Source organism: Equus asinus, chromosome 8 (assembly GCF_041296235.1).
Source record: "Equus asinus isolate D_3611 breed Donkey chromosome 8, EquAss-T2T_v2, whole genome shotgun sequence".
Lineage (NCBI taxonomy): Eukaryota > Metazoa > Chordata > Mammalia > Perissodactyla > Equidae > Equus > Equus asinus.
The window spans coordinates 95441374-95464308 of record NC_091797.1 but is presented as its reverse complement, the minus strand read 5'-3'; the positions used below and the strand labels follow the sequence as shown (position 1 = coordinate 95464308).

Genomic DNA, 22935 nt, shown 5'->3' with positions numbered 1-22935 from the left:
GTTATAGTTCTGTGGGCTGGTACCAACAGATCCCAGGAACAGCCCCCAAAACCCTCATCTATGCTACTAACAAACGACCCTCAGGGGTCCCAGATCGATTCTCTGGCTCCAAGTCTGGCAACACAGCCACCCTGACCATCTCTGGGCTCCAGGCTGAGGACGAGGCCGATTATTACTGTGGTTCCTCTTACAGCAGTAGTAGTGACACAGTGCTGCAGGCCCGTGGGGAAGTGAGACAAAAACCTGCTGTGCCCTCAGCCATGTGGCTTCCCTGTGCAGCCCCCACTCCTAGGCCACGTCAGCTGCTTCCTTTGTTTGTGTGTCCAAAAGCAGCTCTGATACTCAGTTCAGGGAACTTTCTCTTCAACCTGTGCTCATGCTCTCAACGTCTGCCCCACAACTTGTCCTTGGTTTCAATCCATTTTCTGTTTTTCTCTAATCGAGCAGACATTCCTGGATGCTGGGGCAGGCTGCCCTGGGGACAGAGTCCACCAGGGGTGTGTGAGTCTGCCAGGGCTGCCATAACATAATACCACAGATGGAGCAGATTAACCAACAAACATGTGTTTCCTCACAGTTCTGCAGGCTGGAAGTCCAAGATCAAGGTGCTGGCAGGTTTGGTTTCTCCTTGGCTTGCAGAAGGCTGGGTCCTTGCTGTGTCCTCACAGGGCCTTTTCTCTGTGCACTCACCCCTGGTTTTCATCCTCTTCTTATAAACACACCAGCCCCACTTGTTAGGGCACCACCCTTATGACCTAATTACCTTAATTACCTCCTTCAATGCCTTATCTCCAAAGACAGTCACAACAGGGTTAGGGTCTCAGCATAGGGTTTTGAGGGACACAGTTCAGCCCATTTCAAGGAGTCACGGCAGAAACAGGGAAACAAAGTCCAGCTGTGTTTGACTCAGGCTAGTTGATTCTCCAGATTATGTGCATCCACACCATTTACTGAACACCTACTATGGGTGAGACTTGGGTGTAGGGGCTCAGGATAGTAGGTGGACAAGACAGGAAGGGTCTCCGTGCTCAGGGTGGTGACACTGTCTGGGGGAAGAGAGAGTACAAATGAGCAAAAGACGCTGTACAGCCTAGATGTCCTGGGAGAGTGAGGAGGGGTGAGCCTGGTGGGATGGAGATGGGAGCATTAGAGGAGTTGTCAGGGGATCAACAGAATCTGATTTGTTTATGAGGCCCAAGTGCTGCATAGAAACTGAAGGAGGAGGAGGTTTGGATGTAGGGAGGGACTAGGTAGGAACTGGGGACCATACAACTTTTAGACTATGGGTCTGGTTAATGGGTGGAGCAGGTGGGATAGAGAAGAAAATTCAGATAACCAATGGCTTAGAGGAAGGAGGGATTGAAGGATGGGGTTGGGAAAAAGAGGGGCTGAGGCTGGGCTGTTGGGAACAGTATGGGTGGTGGGTGAGTCAATCAAGTCAGACAATGTGATGGCGCCATCTAATTCAGGCTGGATTATTTGACGCTCACATTTTCAAGAGATATGATCAGCTCTGACAAATGGGACTAGTCGTTAGGAATTCTAGTAATGCACATCTCTAGTTTACTCTCGTCTTACATTTGATGAAAACTTCACCTGTGCCTGTTCAATTTCAGCACGTTGTTAGAGGGAAAGTACATGAAGGATGAACTTAGTCCCTTTGTTCTCAATGCTGCCATCATATTAGAAACTTTCCAGTTAGTAAAAGCCAGAAAGTGACACTCTCTACCAGATTACTTAATCTGAACCTCATTAGTGGGATTCTGTAAAGGGTTCATGTTTAAATGCTTCTAGAGGGTTACTTTATGCAAAATGCATTGATAATGCCTACTTGGCTTCCCTTCTCATTTACTTGAGGAAGAAAATCGGCCAAGACAGGAGAGGTTGAAGACGCCAAGACTTGGCTCCAGATGGGACCTCAGGCCTCAGTGCAGGGGGTCTGCTCTCCCACCAGGCAAGGTCATGGCACATGGTGTACACATCTTGATACCAGTCATCCCCTGTGGGGACTGGAAGGCTGTGTTTGGAAGCAGGTGGTGGGATGGGGTGATGTCCCAGGCCAGCAGAGTCTAGTAGGAGAAATCAAGAAAACTCTCGTAGAAACCAAAGAGTGATGGACGCAACTAAAGGAAGACAACCCCTCAGCACAGTGATTAGGAGGACTTGGGCAATGCTTTACCCTAGAATAAAGAGAAAATAGTGGATGGACGGGTGTGGCTCCCTCCTGGGCACTTGGCAGATTCCTTGTTGGGCAGGGTTGGCCCTGGGCCAGATCTGATAAGGGCTGTACTGAGACAGAAGTCTGCTTCAGCGTCCAGAACTGGTGCCTGTCCCAAGGCCTGCTTGTTGTGACTTCGATGTGCATGTTCCCAGCCCATTTCCTGGGCAGGCAGGAGTGCCCACAGAGCGGTCTGCACAGGGCTGGGGCCAGGGCACAGAGCTGCCTCCAGATTCCCAGTCAGACTGAGGACAGCAGGCCTGCCTCCAGGGGCACTGATGGGCATGTTTCTTGTCTGCTGCCTGGATGGGCAGGATTGCTCCTGTACTGTGGCTAAGAGGGGCTGGAACTGGATGGTGGGCTGCTTCCCGGTTCACAGCCAGGGACACGGTTGTCAGGGCTGCTAACTGAGGCATGGGCTGGAGTGACTCCTGCTGGGTCTCTGGCCAAGTGTGCAGGTGGCAGGAGGAAGGTAATAAAGTGATTTGCCATGTCCCCAGGGGGATGGTGTTGTTCTGGGCCTGTTGCCAGGACCCCCTGACCACAGGCCTGCCTTCTCAGACACCACTCCTCAGCCTTGGGTTCCGTCAGGATTTAACAGTCTCCTACCTGGATCCAGAAGCTCCCAAAAAGGCACTTTTGTCAATGGATGGCCGCCAAATCATGGTTGCTGAGTGGGGACACGAGTGGAGGGCCTGCTATTCCATCATCTTGCTGAGGTCACTCGCTTGTCAAGGAATATTCTAAAATTTTAGGTAACTTATTTATTATTTTGTTCTCTTATGGTTAGTAATTTTTGTGTTCAATCTAAGATGTCTTTGTCTATTCCAAGGACATGAAGATGTTACTATATTTTTTCCCAGAACTTTTATGATTTTAGCTTTTATATTTACGAGTATGATTCGAATCAAATTGAGTTTTACATATGGGATGAGGCAGTGGTCAGTGTTCGCTATTTCCATACCACAGGCTTGTCATCCATTAACAAAAAACCAGTTAATCATTTCAACAGAAAAAATTTGATAAAAATTCGAAACTTGTTTGTGATTTTGAAACAATCGCTCAGGAAACTGGAATCAAAGGGAAGTCCCATTATCTGAAGGAAGACAGGAAAATAAATAAATAAAGTAAAATAATTATTCTAAGTCATTTTATATTAGAATTTCTCCATTCAAAACGGAGATAAAACGAACATCATGTGTCAAAGAAGTGATGTCTTAGAATTGCTGAGAGCAGCGCCGTTTGTCCTGCAGAGGACGTTCTAGATTGCGAGCTGCCCCACATGCAGGGAAGCCCTAGTCTGTCACAGTTTTCAAATGAAATGCTCATGAGGAACAGTCCTCCAGGCTCTGTCATGTGTCACATCTTTACAGATTCTCATAGAAAAGATGTTCTTGAATTCAAATGCTACAAAATCTCTTCTTACAATGGTTTATCCTGGATGTCTGTCTCAATCCAAGGACAATACTTCACAAACCAAATTGGAAATAGGAAACATTTAAATAAAAAGTAATAACACGATATACATCGACTTCTCTGGGGAATGTAAACATGGTCAACTAATCAGAAAAATAAATGATGATAAATATCATAATTATGTCCTTTGTTCAGTATTTCTATCCTTAAATTTTATTTAAGAGAGTATGCACACTGGGGGTTCGATTTATGTTTGCAAAATTCCTTGTAAATTATTATAATACAAACGAATAATTGCTCCTGTTAGTATCTCCAGCAGGTGATGTGTGAGCATGGTCCTGAAGGAAGGGGACAGTGGTGGGACAGGAGGACCAGAAGTGCTCAAAGAGAATGAGGCACTGGGGTTGAGGGTTAAGTATCCTCTTATCAAAGGAGCCCCACTTGTGCTTTTGTACAGGCTCCAGGGGAGAGGTGAGGCAGGAAGGGGGAAAAATGTTGGCCACACACACACACAGAGACTTTGAACGTGACACTCAACAGCTTTACATAATCTTGATGGGGAGAGAAACTTTGGGAAAGTTTTAAGCAGGGAGGTGCCTTTATCACATACATGTGTTTCCAACATCGTTCTAATTACAGAGTAAAGACTGGGATACAGTGGCCAAACTGTGGGACGAGGCCACACTGAGAGACACTGCAACGCCGGGGGAGCAGGGCTGGGCTCCTGCAAGAGGCTCCTGGAATGGCGCAGAGCCATGTGCAGTTGAGGGGAGGCTGTGGACAGACCACAGAGAATCTCAGTGTCCATGTCCTGAGGGAGGTGAGGAGCTCTCAGCCAGCAGGAGTAGGCTCCAGAAGCCCAGAGGAATTCTGTGAGTCTGTGCACTGCATGTTTCTCCTGCTGGGATCTAGGCTCCATGTTAATAGGAATTTCCCCCTGTTATGTCACCGTAATATCTACAAAGCCCAGAAACTGTGGCACAATGGGCAAAGTCAGCACATATTTGTTGGAAGAATATTTGAATTCTCTGAATTGCACACCCTGGTGAAAGCAGATTGAGGCAAAGATAATGATTTCTGCTTTCTGGATATTTTGACTCTGGAGTTCTGAGTCGAATTAAGAGGAAATGTTAAGTAATAACGGTGATCTTATTGTCTATAGAACAGAAGAGATACATGCACTTGACCCTGGGGATATGGACTGCATTCCATAGATTTATGCAAAGGAAGAGGAGAAGGATGCAATGGGCCTGCAGTGACTGAGTAAAGAAACCACAGGGAGCAGGTGGATGAGGGAACAAACTGTGAGCACAGGTGACAAGCTCCAGGAGCAAATAAACTGCAGAGTGTTTGTGAGCTGGATGGATGTCTCATAACATTTCATGTAAGAACATGTAAGATAGACATTCGTCAACTAGATGCTAAATATAGAGCTCTTGATCCAGCACAAAACCAATGACATTCTAATATTCAACTTTGTAACCTCAAAATCTACAAAGGACCTTAGTGGGAAAACGTGTGAAGAAAGAATGATGGGTTGGTAAGGTCTGTGTCCATAGATGAGACGGTTCTGAACAGGGAGAGATGGATGAAGGAAGCCAACAAATGAGGGTCTAAGACTTTCTCTGCCAGGTTGAAGTTTATTCTAACACAAGATGGCGTGATGGGAGCTGCACAGCTCAAATATTAGGATTCATTGTGCTTCTGTGATTTCTCACTAGCACAGCAAATAGACTACCTAAAAATTGGAGATTAAGATACAAATAAGGTTATGTGAGTTTATTTGTAATTCATTGCTTTAATGGACAAGTGATGGAACACTGAAAATGGATGCACTCTCTAAACCACATAAAAATGATGGGATGGGAAGTAGGGGTGGGCGGAGCAAAATGGTGGGGTGAGCTGACCCGGGATTCTCTCCCCTCGAAAATACAACAAAAGATTGGAAGAACTGAATTTCAGAGAATAAACATAATGCCAGCTCGTTAGAGACCTACAATACCAAGAAGGCGGAGATCATAACCTTGCTTACACCCTCGGAGGCGCTGGAACGGTAGGAGAGAACATCGCTCCCTCCCCTAGAGTCTGCGATCGCTGCAGCGCGGGTCGGGAAGGAGCAGGGGAGGGGCCGTGCGACCGGGGGATCATCCAGGACTCCTGCCACTGATTCAGTGGAGGCCCGCTGATGGGGGGAAAGCTGCCGTCTGCGGGGACCCCATAAATCAAGGGCCTTGGGAGACCAGAGAACAGAACTGATCTGAACCCAGACCGGCGCGTGTGAGAAACAGCCCCTGCCCCACAGTAAAGCCAGTGGGCGCAGCCATCTTGCCCCAAGGCGGAGAGCTAACACACCGCTCTCGACCCCCATCTAGTGGCGACAGGCTGTAACTGCAACTGAATTCTACCACCATGAGAAAGAACCGCTCCTCTACCATCCAGCAATTTATAAAAGCCCCAGACCAGAAGGAAAACAATAAAAACACAGAATTAAGTCCTGAGGACTTGGAATTAGGTAAACTTAGTGATAATGAATTCAGAGCAGCTATAATCAAACAACTCAAAACTCAATGAGGTAGAGAGAAAGATAGAGAAACAAGCTGAGTTCTGGAGTTACTTCACAAAAGAGATTGAAATCATAAAGAAGAATCAAACAGAATTACTTGAGATGAAAAACACAATGGACCAGATAAAACAGAATATGGATTCCCTGAATTCCCGTGTAGATAACATAGAGGAGCAAATCAGCACAATCGAGGACAGACAGGCTGAATGGCGCCAGACAGAGGAAGAAAGAGAACTAAGAATTAAAAAAAATGAGGAAAATCTCCGAGAGATAATGGATTCAATGAGGAGTAAGAACATAAGGATCATAGGAATTCCCGAGAATATGGAAAAGGAAAATGGAGCAGAAAGTGTGCTTAACGAAATTATTGAAGAGAACTTCCCAAACTTAGGGATCAAGGGAGAAATGTGTTTAGAGGAGGGTTTTAGATCTCCTAGATTTGTCAATGTAAAAAGACCCACCGCAAGGCACATAATAGTAAAGTTGGCAAATAGGAATGATAAGGAAAGAATACTCAGGAAAGTAAGAAAAAAAAAAGAGAATAACCTATAAAGGAGCCCCTATCAGACTGTCAGTGGACTTCTCTACAGAAACCCTACAAGCTAGGAGAGAATGGAGTGATATATTCAAAGCTTTAAAGGATAAAAACCTTCAGCCAAGAATACTCTATCCAGCAAGAATTTCCTTCAGATATGAGGGAGAAATTAAATCTTTTCCAGACAAACAAAAGTTAAGGGAATTTGTAACTAAAAGCCCTCCATTACAAGAAATCCTCAAGAAGGCTCTCATACTTGAAAAAAGAAAAAAGGGAGAAAGGGGACACAATCCACAGACTAGGGAGACCAATGGATAGAACCAGAACAGGATAGCAAATATTCAACTATAGCATTAGGGTAAAAATAAGGAAACTACCAAAACAAGGACGATCTTAGCACTCTAGCTACAAATTAATAAGACAAGTTGGAATAAAAAATGAAAATAATTATTTAGGAGGGGAAGAGCAAAGGGTCTAAATCAATATTGGTCGAGTAAGTAAGAGACCACCAGAGAATAGACTATATTACACACGAGATTCTAAATACAAACTTCAAGGTAGACACTAAAATAAAGTACAGAACAGAGTCACAAATCATAGATAAGGAAAAATCTAAGAAAGCCAGCATAAGAAATTGCAGTATTAAATGGGTAGTCTAAAGCACACAGGAAAAGAAACATGGGAAAACAAGATAATGAGCGACAGATTGACAGCATTAAGTCCACATGCATCAATAATCACTCTCAATGTGAATGGATTGAACTCTCCAATAAAAAGACACAGAGTGGCAAAATGGATTAAAGAACAAGATCCAACAATTTGTTGACTCCAGGAAACACACCTCAGCCCCAAGGACAAACACAGGCTCAGGGTGAAGGGGTGGAGGACAATACTTCAAGCAAATAGCAAGGAAAAAAAGGCAGGTGTTGCAATTCTCATATCAGACCAAGTGGATTTCAAAATAAGACAGGTAAAGAGAGACACAGAGGGACAATATATAATGATCAAAGGGACACTTCATCAAGAAGAAATAATGCTTATAAATATCTATGCACCCAACACAGGAGCACCAAGATTCATAAAGCAACTATTAACAGACCTAAAGGAAGATGTTAAAAACAACACAATAATAGCAGGGGACCTCAACACCCCACTCACATCAGTGGACAGATCATCCAGACAGAAAATCAACAAGGAAATAGTGGAGCTGAATGAAAAACTAAAACAATTGGACTTATTAGACATATATAGATCACTCCACCCTGAAGGAGCTGAATACACATTCTTCTCAAGTGCACATGGAACATTCTCTAGGATAGACCATATGTTGGGAAACAAGGCAAGCCTCTGCAAATTTAAAGAAATTGAAATAATAACAAGCATCTTCTCAGATCATAGTGCTATAAGGCTAGAAATTAATTACAAGAAAAAAGCTGAGAAAGGCACTAAGATATGGAGAATAAACAACACACTACTGAGCAAGCAATGGATCATTGAAGAAATTAAAGAAGAAATAAAAAAATACCTGGAAACAAATGAAAATGATAGCATGCCATACCAACTCATATGGGATACAGCAAAAGCTGTATTAAGAGGAAAATTCATCGCAATACAGGCACATCTTAACAAACAAGAAAAATCTCAAATAAGCAACCTTAAAGCACACCTAACTGAACTAGAGAAAAAAGAACAAATGAAGCCCAAAGTCAGCAGAAGGAGAGAAATAATAAAAATCAGAGCAGAAATAAATACTATTGAAACGAAAAAGGCAGTAGAAAGGATCAATGAGACAAAGAGCTGGTTTTTTGAGAAGATAAATAAAATTGACAAACCACTAGCCAGACTTACAAAGAAAAATAGGGAGAAAGCTCAAATAAACAAAATCAGAAATGAGCAAGGAGGAATAACAACAGACTCTGCAGAAATACAACAGATTATAAGAGAATACTACAAAAAACTATATGCCAACAGAATGGATAACCTAGAGGAAATGGATAAATTCTTGGACTCCTACAATCTCCCAAAGCTCAGTCAAGAAGAGGCAGACAATTTGAACAGACCAATCACAAGGAAAGAGATTGAAACAGCAATCAAAAACATCCCAAAGAATAAAACCCCAGGACCAGATGGCTTTCCTGGGGAATTCTACCAAACTTTCAGAGAGGATTTAATGCCTATCCTTTTCAAGCTATTCCAAAAAATTAGGGAAGATGGAACACTTCCTAACACATTCCATGAGGCCAACATCACGCTGATACCAAAACCTGACAAGGACACCACGAAAAAAGAGAACTACAGGCCAATATCACTGATGAACATAGATGCAAAAATTCTAAACAAAATTTTGGCAACCAGAATTCAGCAATTCATCAAAAGAATCATACATCAGGATCAGGTGGGATTCATACCAGGGACACAGGGATGGTTCAACATCCACAAATCAATCAACGTGATACACCACATCAACAAACTGAGGAATAAAAACCACATGATCATCTCAATAGATGCAGAGAAGGCATTTGACAAGATCCAACAGCCATTTATGATAAAAACTCTGAACAAAATGGGCATAGAAGGAAACTACCTCAACGTAATAAAGGCCATATACGACAAACCCATAGCCAAGATCATACTCAATGGGCAAAAACTGAACCCCATCCCCCTGAAAACAGGAATGAGACAAGGATGCCCTCTATCACCACTCTTATTTAACATAGTACTGGAGGTCCTGGCCACAGCAATCAGGCTAGAAAAAGGAATAAAAGGAATCCAAATAGGGAGGGAAGAAGTGAAACTCTCGCTGTTTGCAGACGACATGATCTTATATATAGAAAACCCCAAAGAATCCATTGGAAAACTGTTAGAAGTAATCAACAACTACAGCAAAGTTGCAGGGTATAAAATCAATTTGCATAAATCAGTAGCATTTCTATACTCCAGTAATGAACCAACAGAAAAAGAACTCAAGAATACAATACCATTCACAATTGCAACAAAAAGAATAAAATACCTTGGGGTAAATTTAACTAAGGAAGTGAAGGACCTATATAATGAAAATTACAAGGCCTTTCTGAGAGAATTGGATGACGACATAAGGAGATGGAAAGACATTCCATGTACATGGATTGGAAGAATAAACATAGTGAAAATGTCCATTCTACCTAAAGCAATCTACAGATTCAACGCCATCCTAATCAGAATCCCAATGACATTCTTTACAGAATTAGAACAAAGAATCCTAAAATTCATATGGGGCAACAAAAGACCCCGAATTGCTAAAGCAATCCTGAGAAAAAAGAACAAAACGGGAGGCATCACAATCCCTGACTTCAAAACATACTACAAAGCTACAGTAATCAAAACAGCATGGTACTGGTACAAAAACAGGTGCACAGATCAATGGAACAGAATTGAAAGCCCAGAAATAAAACCACACATCTATGGACAGCTTATCTTTGACAAAGGAGCTGAGGGCATACAATGGAGAAAAGAAAGTCTTTTCAACAAATGGTGCTGGGAAAACTGGAAAGCCACATGTAAAAGAATGAAAATTGACCATTCTTTTTCACCATTCACCAAAATAAACTCAAAATGGATTAAAGACCTAAAGGTGAGACCTGAAACCATAAGGCTTCTGGAAGAAAACGTAGGCAGTACACTCTTTGACATCAGTATTAAAAGGATCTTTTGGGACACTATATCTCCTCAGAGAAGGGAAACAATAGAAAGAATAAACAAATGGGACTTCATCAGATTAAAGAGCTTCTTCAAGGCAAATGAAAACAGGATTGAAACAAAAAAACAACCCACTAACTGGGAAAAAATATCTGCAAGTCATATATCTGACAAAGGCTTAATATCCTTAATATATAAAGAACTCTCGCAACTCAACCACAAAACATCAAACAACCCAATCAAAAAATGGGCTGGAGACATGAACAGACATTTCTCCAAAGAAGATATACTGATGGCCAATAGGCACATGAAAAGATGCTCATCATCGCTGATCATCAGGGAAATGCAAATCAAAACTACACTAAGATATCACCTTACACCCGTTAGAATGACAAAAATATCTAAAACTAATAGCAACAAATGTTGGAGAGGTTGCGGAGAAAAGGGAACCCTCATCCACTGCTGGTGGGAATGCAAACTGGTGCAGCCACTATGGAAAACAGTATGGAGATTCCTCAAAAAACTAAAAATAGAACTACCATACGATCCAGCCTTCCCACTACTGGGTATTTATCCAAAGAGCCTGAAGTCAGCAATCCCAAAAGTCCTGTGCACCCCAATGTTTATTGCAGCACTGTTTACAATAGCCGAGACGTGGAAGCAACCTAAGTGCCCATCAACAGATGAATTGATAAAGAAGATGTGGTACATATATACAATGGAATACTGCTCAGCTGCAAAACAGAACAAAATCATTCCATTTGCAATAACATGGACGGACCTTGAGAGAATGATGTTAAGTGAAATAAGCCAGCAAGAGAAAGATAATCTGTGTATGACTCCACTCATATGAGGAATTTAAAACTATGGACCAAGAACAGTTTAGTGGATACCAGGGGAAAGGTGGGGTGGGGGGTGGGCACAAAGGGTGAAGTGGTGCACCTACAACGTGACTGACAAACATTAATGTACAATTGAAATTTCACAAGATTGTAACCTATCAATAACTCAATAAAAAACACCAATAATAATAAAAAAAAATGAAGGGATAGGCTGATTGCAACATCTTCTCTGGGAGTGGAAACACCTTCACTTTCCATTTCTGTACACCTTTTCACCTTCCATTTTGCACTCCCTAATGAGTGAGATAGAAGAGTCATCACCTCCAGTGTATGTGAATGCCATCACCAAATGATCAGACGACGTATGTGTGAATAGAGGCAGCGACCTCTATTCACACGTCCAAAAGACAGCTGGGCTTTCAGGGCTTTGGGCCATGGTGAGGGGTGTTTCCTGTGACCAGGAGGGGACACTGCAGGACAGCCCTGTGGTCCCTACGCAGCTGATCTGTGAGGACCATTCACTCAAAGGAGTCTGGGCCTGAGAGCTGGGCCCTGTGCTCCCTGATGGGGACTCAGCAGCTGGGTCCTCTCAGTCCTGGCAGAGTCCCCTGAGCAGAGACATTTGTCACAGTAGGTGCTTCCTCCCAGGTCTCTCCCAAGAGGTGAAGCCAATCTCCATTCTCCTCCTGTGTGGTGTTAGCTGAACTCCTGCAAAAGGGCTCAGGGAGGGGCTGGGCAGGCACCTGCTGGAAACCCATTTGCATGGACAGTCCCTCCTGTGGCAAAGGGTGGAGAAGAAAAGGAGGCCTGGGGCAGCCCAGCCCCACTGTAGGGACCAGGGGCTGTGTGCATCATGGCCTTGACTCCTCTCTTCCTTGCGTGTATCTCTCACTTCACAGGTGGGGACAGGCCTCAGGGACTCAAAGCAGCCCACAGTCTGTGTCAGCCTCTCTCACTCAGAATCTGAAGCAGCTCAACACTGGTCTTTTCCCAGCACCCACATGTGTCTGCAGGTTCCCTCTCCCAGCCTGTGTCCTCCCTCTCTGTTCCCTCTAAACCTCTGTGAGACTCACCTGCACCATGAGCAGGGGCTTCACTCTTGGTACCTTCTGGATATGTTGGTACTGGCAGAAGCAAAGGAGTCCTCCCAGGTGTTTTCTTACATTCCACTCACATTCAGATGAGCACCAGGGCTCTGGGGGTCCCCAGGAAATTCCCCGGATCCAATGATGCATCAGCCAATGCTAGGGTTTTCTCATCTCTGCACTCCAAGTTAGGGTCTCTAGGACACATCATGGCAACACAAAGGCTGTCACAGTGCTTCCCACTCATGCGGAGTGAGACAAAATCTTCCCCATTGCTCTGCTCTGCTCACAGTAGAAGCCTGGGGGTTTCCTGCACCTCTGCCAACACTGGGTGGGCTCTCAGGTCTGCACAGACAGAGCCTCACAGACATTCCTCAGTCCTGGGCCAGAGACTCTCAGGACATGGCCATGTCCAGGGCAGCAGAGACACTGACCCCATAGACCCATCATGTGGGTGACCATAGTTCACTTCCCAGCTCCAATAAAGACTGAATCTTTGCGTGCTCACCTGTGTAAAGGAACTCAGGATCGTCTACGCAATGGATTGTGGGAAGATTAAAGAAATCACTACATGAACTCGCCACAGTGTGTGACCCAGACCAGCTGCTCTGATCTTTGTCAGCACTAAGTCAGCCTATTCCAGAGCCAGAGGCTCCAGGAATGTTCTTTTCCAGTTCCTACCCTGACTCCTGCTCCACCCCTTTCCCCCATTCTCAACACTGACCCATTAAGGAAGGACATTTAAAGAGAACTTGTTTTTCATTTGGGGAGATCTGAATTGAAAACCTGCGGCTTCCAAATATGAGACATGCATCGTGGGCATGCTTCTGAATTTTTCTTTGTGTCAATGACATTATGTGTAACCAAGGAGGTGAAAGACATATATACTGAAAACTGTAAGACATCATTGAAAGAAACTGAAGAAGACATAAAGCAACGGGAAAGATACTCTGCTCACGAATTGGGAGAATAAACGTAGTGAAAATGTCTATATTACCTAAAGCAATCTACAGATGTAATGCAATCCCAACCAGAATCCAAATGACGGGACCGGCCCGGGGGCTCAGGGATTAAGTGCGCACATTCCGCTTTGGCTGCGCAGGGTTCACTGCTTCGGATTCCGGGTGAGGACATGGAACCGCTTGCCAAGCCATGCTGTGGTGGGCGTCCCACATATAAAGTAGAGGAAGATGGGCACAGATGGTAGCTCAGGGATAGGCTTCCTCAACAAAAAGAGGAGGATTGGCAGCAGTTAGCTCAGGGCTAATCTTCCTCAAAAAAAAAAATAAATAAATAAATGAAAGAATCCAAATGACATTTTTCACAGAAATAGAACAAAGAATCATAGAATTTATATAGGACAAAAAAAGACCCCCCTGAAAAGCCAAAGCAATTATGAGGAAAAAATACAAAGCTGGAGGCATCACATTCCCTGAAATTTAAATATACTATCAGATAAAGTAACATAAACACTTTGATACTGGCAGGAAAATGAACACACAGATCAATGGAACAATATCGAGAGCCCAGAAATAAAACCACGCGTCCATGGACAGCAAATCCTTGACAAAGGTTCAAGGGGATTCAGTAGAGAAAGAAAGGCTCTTCGATAAGTGTTGTTGGGCAAACAGGGCAGCTACATGCCAAAGAATGAAAGTAGGCCATTGTCTCGCACCATACACAAAAATTAACTCGTACTGGATTTAAGACTTGAATCCAAGACCCGAAGCCATAAAATCCTAGAAGAAAACACAGGCAGAATGCTTTTTGACTTCAATCTTAGCGGTGTGTTTTTGAACACAATGTCTTCTGATTCAAAGGAAACAAATATATAAAATAAACAAATGGGACTATATCAAACCAAAAAGCTTCTTCAAAGCAAAGAACACCATCAACAAGACAAAAAGCATGCAATGCAAGTGCTCATCAGTGGAAGAATGGATAAGGAAGATGTGGTATATATGTACACAGTGGACTACTACCCAGTCATAAAAAAATGACAAAGTTGTGCCATTTGTGACATAATGTATGGACCCTGAGGGCATTATGCTAAGCTAAATAAACGAGACAGCGAAAGGCAAATACTGTATGAATTCACTCATATGTGGAAGATAAACAGACACACATATGGATAATCAGAGGAGATTCACAGTTACCAGAGGGGAAAGGGGCAGGGGGAGGGTGAAAGGGGTAAAGAGACACTTGTATATGGCCACAGACGGAAGCTAGACATTTGGTGGTGAACCTGATGCAGTCTGTACAGAAGCTGAAATATAATAAGCTACATCTGAAATATACACAATGTCATAGACCAATGTGACCTCAATAAAATATTATTTTAAATTTACATAGTGTAATTTGTTACATTTTTCTGTATTGATTGAAAATGTCTGTGTCCTATCTAAGAAAACTTTGTCTATTCCAATACATGAAGATGTTATTTTATAATTTTTCTAGAATCTTTATGATATTAGCCTTTATATTTATGACTAACTTGAATCAAATGAAGTCTCATATTTGGGATGAGGCTATGGTCAATGTTCATTATTCCATACTATAACTCCGTGATCCATTAAAGGAAGAACCATGATTATCCCAAGGGAAAAATTTTTTTGATCCATAATTCAACACCTATTTGTGATTTTAAAACAATTTCTCAGGAAATTGGGAATAAAATGGAAGTTTCTTACACTGTGATTAGACAGTAAACAAACAAAATCAAAACTAAATTTTCATGCTAAGTCATTGTGAAAGGTTCCATATTAGAAGTGCTCCATTACAAAAGGGATAAAGAAACACGATGCGTTCAGGGAAGTAGCATCGTGGAAACTGTTACAAGTTTAGTGTCCTTGGTCCTGCAAGGGACACACAGATTACAGAGTAAGACCACACGCGGGCAAGACCAAGTCCACCACAGCTTTCAAATTAAATAATCATGAAGAACAGTTCTCCAGGCTTTCATTTCACAGAGTGTCATAATTAAGGACACTCTGAATTCAAATGCTACCAAATCTCCACGCCTCTCCACTTATCCTGGATGTCTGGCTCAATCCAAGGATGATAGTTTTCTCAAAGTTGGGAAGATTGAATGTTTGAAGAAACAGTAATCGCCTAATACACAACCACTGCTCTGAGGAGTGTAAATAGGTTCAATTAATAAGGAAAAATAATGACAGAAAGAATCATACTTGTATTCTTTGTTCAGTATTTCTATCCTTGAATTTTAGTTAAAAAATATCCACACATGTGGTTAAAGTTCCAGGTTTGGAAATTTGTTTGTAAATAATTATAGTAAAAACAAATTGTCGCTCCACTCAGTGTGGTGAAAATTCATCCAGCAGGTGATATGTGAGCTTGTCCTGAAGGAAGAAGGACAAGAGAGCGACAGGAGGACAAGAAAGTCCCCCAGAGGAGGCAACACTGTGGTCCAGGGTTAAGTGTCCCCTTTGCAAAAGAGACCTGCTTGTGCTTTTGTAGAGGCTGCAGAAGGGGGAGGTGAGGCAGGAGGCAGGGGAAGAAATGATGGCCATGTCGAGAGAGACCTTGGATGTGGCAACTAATATTTTTACTTCATCTTGATGAGAAGGGGATCTATGGAAGATTTTTAAGCAGGGAGGTGCCTTTATCAGATGTATGTGTTTGCAATATCCCTCTGAATACAGTGTAAAGAATGAAATATAGTGGACAAGATGGTGGATAAGACCACACTGAGGGGCTCTGCATGGCCAGGTGAGCAGGGATGGGCACCTGCACTCAGGGACCTGGAACGGGCAGGGACGGGTGAGGACCAGGGGGAGTCTGTGGACACAACATCCAGGACTTCAGTGTCCATGTGCCGGGGGAGGTGAGGGGCTCTTGGAAATCAGGAGTGGGCTCCAGATTCCCAGGGTGTTATCAGCCACGTGATGACATTCTTCTGTGACTCTGCTCACTGTGTGTTTCCCACACCAGTATCCAAGGTCCGAGTGAATAGAACTTTTCCCCTGTTGTGTCACTCTGTATCTACAGCACCCAGAAAACTTCCTGGAATGGAAGACAGACACAACACATGCTTGTTGAATGAATATCTGAAATCTTATGAATGGGAAACCTGGAAGAGGTGCAGATCTGAAGCGAAGATAAAGATTTCTGCTTTTTGGACATTTTGAGTTTGAGATCCGAGCTGATTTGAGAGGAGATGCTGAGTAATAACCTTGATCTTACTGTCTGTAGAACAGGAGAGACAGTGCTTGAGCCCTCGGGAAGGCGACCAGTGAGACGGACTAGATTCCAAGGGCTCCTGCAGCGAAAGTGGAGGGTGAGGACCCTGCAGGTGCTGAATAAAGAGCCCTCAGGGAGCAGGGGGTGGGGGAGCAAATGCTGAGCACAGGAGACAAGCTTTGTGAGCAAATAAACTGAAGACTATGGGCGAGCTGGGTGACTGTCAGGTGACATTTCACTTAACAACATGTAAGACAGCCATTGCCAACAAGACACTAAATATAGAGCTCATGATCCAGCACAAGATCAATGGCATTCTAATATTCAACTTTTTAACCCCAAATCCTACAAAGGACCCTAGTGAGAAAAGGTGTGAAGAAAGAATGCTGGGGTTGGTAAGCTCTGTGTCCACAGAAGAGATAATTCTGAACAGGGAGAGATGGATGAAGGAAGCCAACAAATGAGGGTCTAAGACTTTCTCTCCCGGGTTGGACTTTATTCTAATACAAGATGGCGTGGTGGGAGCTGCACAGCTCGAATACTAGGAATCATTGTGCTTCTTTGACTTGTCACTTAGCTCAACAAGTAAATTGGCTAAAAAATTGGGGACTAAAACACCAAGAAATGTATGTGAGAGTCCTTGGAATCATTGCTCTATTAGACAATTGATGGAACACTGAAAATGTATGCATATTCCAAAGCACGTGCAAATAAAGGGCTTTGATGATTGCAGCATATTCTCCGGGGCACGAACATCTTAATTGTCATTTCCGTACATTTCCGAATCTTCCACAGACAGAGACTCCTTCTGGGAATAAGATAACCACAGTAATCATGTACAGTATATTGGAATCCCATGTTCCAGGAATCAGACCATGGATGTGTGAACAGAGGCAGAGACCTGTTGACCAGCAGAACCAGCAGGGCTCTCAGGGTTTTGGACCATGGTGAGGGGTGTGACCTGTGATCAGCAGGGGGTGCTGTGGGACTGCCCTGTGCTCCCTACACAGCTGCTTTGTGAGGACCATTCACTCAAAGGTGTCTGGGGCTGGGGGCTGGGGGCTGGGCTCAGCGCTCACTGATGGGGACTCAGCAGCTGTCTCCTCTCTGGCCTGGCAGAGTCCCCTGAGCAGGGACCTTTCTGTTGTCTCAGCAGGTGCTTCCTCCCAGGGCTCTCCCAAGGGGTGAAGCCGACCTCCATCCTCCTCAGTGTGTGGTGTGAGCTGAGTTCCAGCACCAGGGCTCAGGGAGGGGCTGGGCAGTCACTGGATGGAAGCTTATTTGCATGAACAGCCCCTGCTGTGGCAGAGGGTGGAAAGGAAAATGAGGCCTGGGGCAGCCCAGCCCACTGTGGGGACCAGGGGCTGAGTGCACCATGGCCTGGACTCCTCTCCTCCTCATGCTCCTGTCTCACTGCACAGGTAGGGACAGGTCTCAGGGACCCAGAGCAGCGGACACTCTGTGTCAGCCTCTCTGGCTCAGAATCTGAATCAGCTCAACTCTGGCCCCTGCCCAAGCACCCACATGTGTCTCTGTCTGCAGGTTCCCTCTCCCAGCCTGTGCTGACCCAGCCGCCCTCCCTCTCTGCATCTCCTGGAACATCAGCCAGACTCACCTGCACCCTGAGCAGTGATGTCAGTGTTGGCAGCTCTCTCATATTCTGGTACCAGCAGAAGCCAGGGAGCCCTCCGGGGTATCTTCTGAGTTTCTACTCAGACTCAGTTAAGCACCAGGGCTCCGGGGTCCCCAGCAGCTTCTCTGGATCCAAAGAGACCTCGGCCAATGCAGGGCTTCTGCTCATCTCTGGGCTCGAGGCTGAGGACGAGGCTGACTATTACTGTGCTACAGCTGATAGCAGTGGGAGCAGCTCTGGTTACTCACAGTGTCTCAGACAACGAGGAAGTGAGACAAAAACCCCATGCCCATAGTCCTTGACTCGGAGCCTCTTTTCAGTGAGAAGCTCCTGTGGAGGCCTCTGGACAGGAGACTCCTCTGCAGCCAGATTTATCCATGAACAGAGGAAGGAGAAAGTGCAGGATGTGCCTGTTACCTGAGCCAGCACAGGGCATCCCAGGATCACACAGATGATGAGGTCCCAGAGCCCAAGGGCACGTCCCATGGGGTCTGCAGGGAATGAGTAAGAGTAAGCGCTGCTTCTGCTGAGAACAGGCTAAGTGCTGAGCAGCGTAACCACACCCATCCACACGTCAACGTCCGCATCTTGTTTCATAGACTGTGAGCCTGCATTACTCCTGACGTATCTACAGCTAATGTATTAATACTCACCCTGGTCACAGTCACATTTTCCTCTTTCTGAACCAGCCCACACACCAACTTGCTCACAACTTCTACAGACCTTCACCGACAGCATCCCTCACGCGCATCCCTCCTGATCTCTACTCTTCCCCTGCGTCCCCAGGGAGTTCAGATCCCTCCCTCTGGGTCTTCATGTTTTAACTCCATCTCCACGTGAGGTTTTCAGAGAAAACTGGAAATGTTCTTGCTGTCATTTCCTTTCTCCAGAGACTCCATCTCAAGGAAGGAAATTTAGCAGACGTTAGGCCAGCAGGAAATCGCTTCATCATCTTATTCCTATTCTCATCCTCACACTCTGGTTTTCTACTTCTCACCATCCTAAGTCACTCTCTTTATTAAGGCAATAAAATTACAGAATTTTTTGTAAAAATGACTTGAACATTCCACCGTGTGTATTTGCACTTGGAAGCTATCGATTTATTTTTCCCCTCATTGAGAATTAACTGAGGTCTTACCCAGGGTGAGTCTTGAGTAATCCACAGATGAAAGAATGACTGCACATTTCTGAAATGACATTTTTCTTCTGCCTCAGCATCTCTGTTTCCAAAGAACTTTCTGGAAATCACCTCAGCCATACGACCACTTTGCTCAAGTCAATGAAATCCCATATATTAGCCCTTGTCCAAAATAAAATAATGTCTCTTGCTCATCCGCAGGGGGACATCTGGGAGCCACAGGGGCCCTGTGGGGCTGGCCGTGGTGAGAGGAGCAGGAGGATGGAGGCTGTGTGGTCACTCCTGTCCTGTGTCTCCTGAGACATGAAGACCCTGTAGCTGCGGGCCTCGTGCCTCCATCCAGGTTCTGAAGATGGACGGGCATCTCACTCCACCGGACTTGTGCTCATGATTCAGAGGACTCATTAACACAGCTAATATGCACCAACTCCTCCTCCCTGTGTAAAGTTCATCCTCGTCGCAGGGAAGTGGCCTTCCAGTCACTTGTCCTTCTTAGCTCCAGGACCCTGGAGGGTCTTCCAGAGAAGCAGCCCCTGGGAGGGATTTGCATGAAGAACCACCCTCAGGGTGTAGAAGGGACATATGAGGGGCTAGGGGACACTTGGACCATGATCTGCCTCTGAGGGATTGAATTTATGGCTTTCTGAGAGCACAGGATGCATACTTTCTCGTTCTCTCTCTTTCTGTCTCTCTGTCTCTCACACACACTCACACACCCCTCTTATGCAGTTTCAGAGTTCTCTGTCCCTGCAGAAGTCAGGGGTCAACCTGTGCTGCCCCAGCCACCCTCAGTGTCAGAATTTCCAGGAGGAAGAATCTCCCTCAACAGGAAAACCAGTAACATGGTGTGTAACTAGGAGGGGGTCCTCTTATCAGGGTCAGCCAGGAAATGCCCTGGACACAGGCTCTATGAGGAAGGCTTTGATGCTCAGGTAGCCCAGGATGAGTCTCTGCTCCCTGTCAGCAGCTTAGCCTCCCTGACCATCTCTGAAGGGGATTGTCTCTGTCTCTCTGTATATATACATTACCGTATCATTCTGTTGTTGGGAAACATTTCAGTTGTTGGGGTTATTTAAAACTTTGTTATTATAAACCCCAAAATTGCTGGTGTGAACATTCTTGGACACGTCTTCTGGTGGACATAAGCTTTCATTTCTGCTGGATGAATGCCTAGGACTGAACATGCTGCTCACAGGGAGGGTGCATATTCAGCTTTAGTAGATAATGCCACACGGTTTTTCCAAGAATTTGTATGAATTCTACTCCTAGCAGAAGTGTATTTGATTTCTAGTTGCTCCACATTCTCACTAGCACATGGCAGTGTCCATCTTCATATTCTTGGTGTTGTGGTATCTCCTTGTAGTGTTCATAGGCGTGGCCTGGATATCTACTTAGATTGAGCACCTTTCAATGAGTTTACTGGCTCTCCCAACATCTTCATTTGTGAATGTCTGTCCCAGATTCTTGCCCGTTTGGTTGGGTTTTCTGTTTTACTTCTTGGTTTGTACAAGTTCTTTGTAAATTCTGCATAGGAGCATGTAGTTAGCAGTGCATGTTGAGAATATCTGCTCCCAGGCTATGGCTTGACTTTTCAGTCTGTTAACGGTGTCTTTTAATGAAGAGAACTTCTTATGATTTCAATGTAATGAAATGCATCAGTGTTTTCCTTTCTGGATGGTGCTTTTTGCCTTGTTTAAGAAGCGTTTTTCTCCCCAAGGTTGTGAAGATTATTTCCTCTGTAGGCTTCTAGAAGCTTTGCTGTTTTGGATTTCATATTTGGATCTGCACCCAACTGGGATGGATTTTTGTGTATGCAGTGAAGTATGGGGAGGGGAAAACTCAGTATTGTAAAGGCAGCAGTTCTCCCCATGTCGATCCATAGACTCAGTGCCATTCCAATCCCAACCCAATAGATCTCTTGTTGTTGTATGAGGGACCTGATAAACTGATTCTAAAATTTATAGGCAAATGCAAAAGGCTGAGAATAGCCCAGACAATCTCTCAGGGGAAAAAAATGTCTTTTATTGATATGAAAACTATTATAAAGCTAAAGTAATTGAGACCATGTGATATTGGCACAAAGATAACCAATGGATCAAAATGGAGAGCTCTGAGCCAGCCCCACGCATACACGAGGACATATGCTTTGTAACAAAGGTGGCCCCACAGAGCAGTAGGGAAAGACAGCTCTTTCAATAAATTATGATGGGTCAATTGGACATCACATGGGAAAAACAAACGTCTTCGGAGCTCCCACTTTGCACCCTACATGATGCCATGATACTCTCTTCTTACATGCTTGTGTCATGGGGACAATATTAATTGTAACATCACTGTTATATCTTTACAGATTTGCCACTCCCAATGTTCTTTACAATCTACCATTTCCGCAACAACCCTAAGAAGCAGGCAAAGAAGACATTGTTGGCCCATTCATGGATGATGAAGCAGAAACTTGAAAGAGTGAGTGACTGACCCAGGGACTTTTAGCTACTGCTCGAGCCTCATCTGCTTGATTCCAAGCCCGGGACTCTTTCCAGTTCAAGAGGTCCTAATTCCCATTCCCAGGGGGAATCAGCGCAGCAGGGAGAAGAGGGCTGTGATGGAGGTGGACTGGCAGTGGCTAGAGGTCAATAGCACCCTCCTCACACCAACCTGTGATGGGCTACTAGGCCAAGTGCCCCTGGACCTCTTCCTGAAGGAGGGTACTCCATAAGACGGAGCAAGAGGGTGATGAGCTTTGGTGGGAAGAGGAGGGCCAGGGAAAGGGGCAGAGAGTCTGCCATTTGGAATAGCGACTGGGTTGGAGGCAGAAGAGCTGGGGCCTGATCCAAGCTCTGCCATGTACTTGCTGTGTGCCCTTGGACAAATGACTTTATCTCTCTGGGCCTCAGTTTCCTCATCTCTGAAGGGATTAATTCCAATATGTATCACCTAATGTGTTTGTAAGAATTAATGGGAATTGTGCTTCTCAATTAGTGAGGACTCAACAATTGTTGACAATCAATATTATTCAGATCACGTCTCCTCTCTAATAAAAAGCAACAGCTTCCATTAATTGAACATTTACTTGTCTGTATCTCATCTAATCCTCACGACGACTCCAGGAAGTTGGTGTTCTTTATGTGCCCATGTTGTAGATGAGAACAGAGGCTCTGAGAGGTTGCAGCTGCCCGGGACAGAGCCAGGACTGAAGCCAGGCTGCCTGGACCTTTAAGGCCCACTGTCTCCTGCCTCTGTCCCTCTGGAGCTGTCACTCTAGGAGTGCTTTGCTCATGATGGGGAGTGGGTGAGGGGCAGGGACAGGTGGGAAGGAGTGTGTGACATCACTAGTCCCTGGACTCCAGGGAAAGGAATGGTTTCATCTCCAGGAGGGAGGCACAGGATGGGGAGGGAGGAGGGGCAGCCTCAGAGCAGGGTCTGCCCAGTGGTCCCTGGGTGGGATGCACAAATCCCCAGCCTGGTCAGCTTCCTTTTGGGCCAGAGGTGTATCTCCATCTGGGATTGCTGGGCGGAAAGAGTGGAGGGCCAGCCTTTGCAAAGGATTCGTAAGATGCATTTTCCCAGCCCTCCCCATCTCCTGAGACAGAACTGTGTCCATGGATTGATTCTGTTTATTGCAATTGTTTT

General features: G+C 44.8%; 1 long non-coding RNA gene across 1 annotated transcript; it reads right to left on the bottom strand.

Annotated features, from left to right (window-relative positions):
• Window position 1: 1 nt before the first annotated feature.
• Window positions 2-9909, bottom strand: LOC139045948 (uncharacterized). Its single transcript, XR_011505457.1, has 2 exons — window positions 2828-9909; window positions 2-1046 (listed from the first exon to the last, which is right to left on the bottom strand). It is a non-coding gene; the product is annotated as an uncharacterized lncRNA (long non-coding RNA).
• Window positions 9910-22935: the final 13026 nt, after the last annotated feature.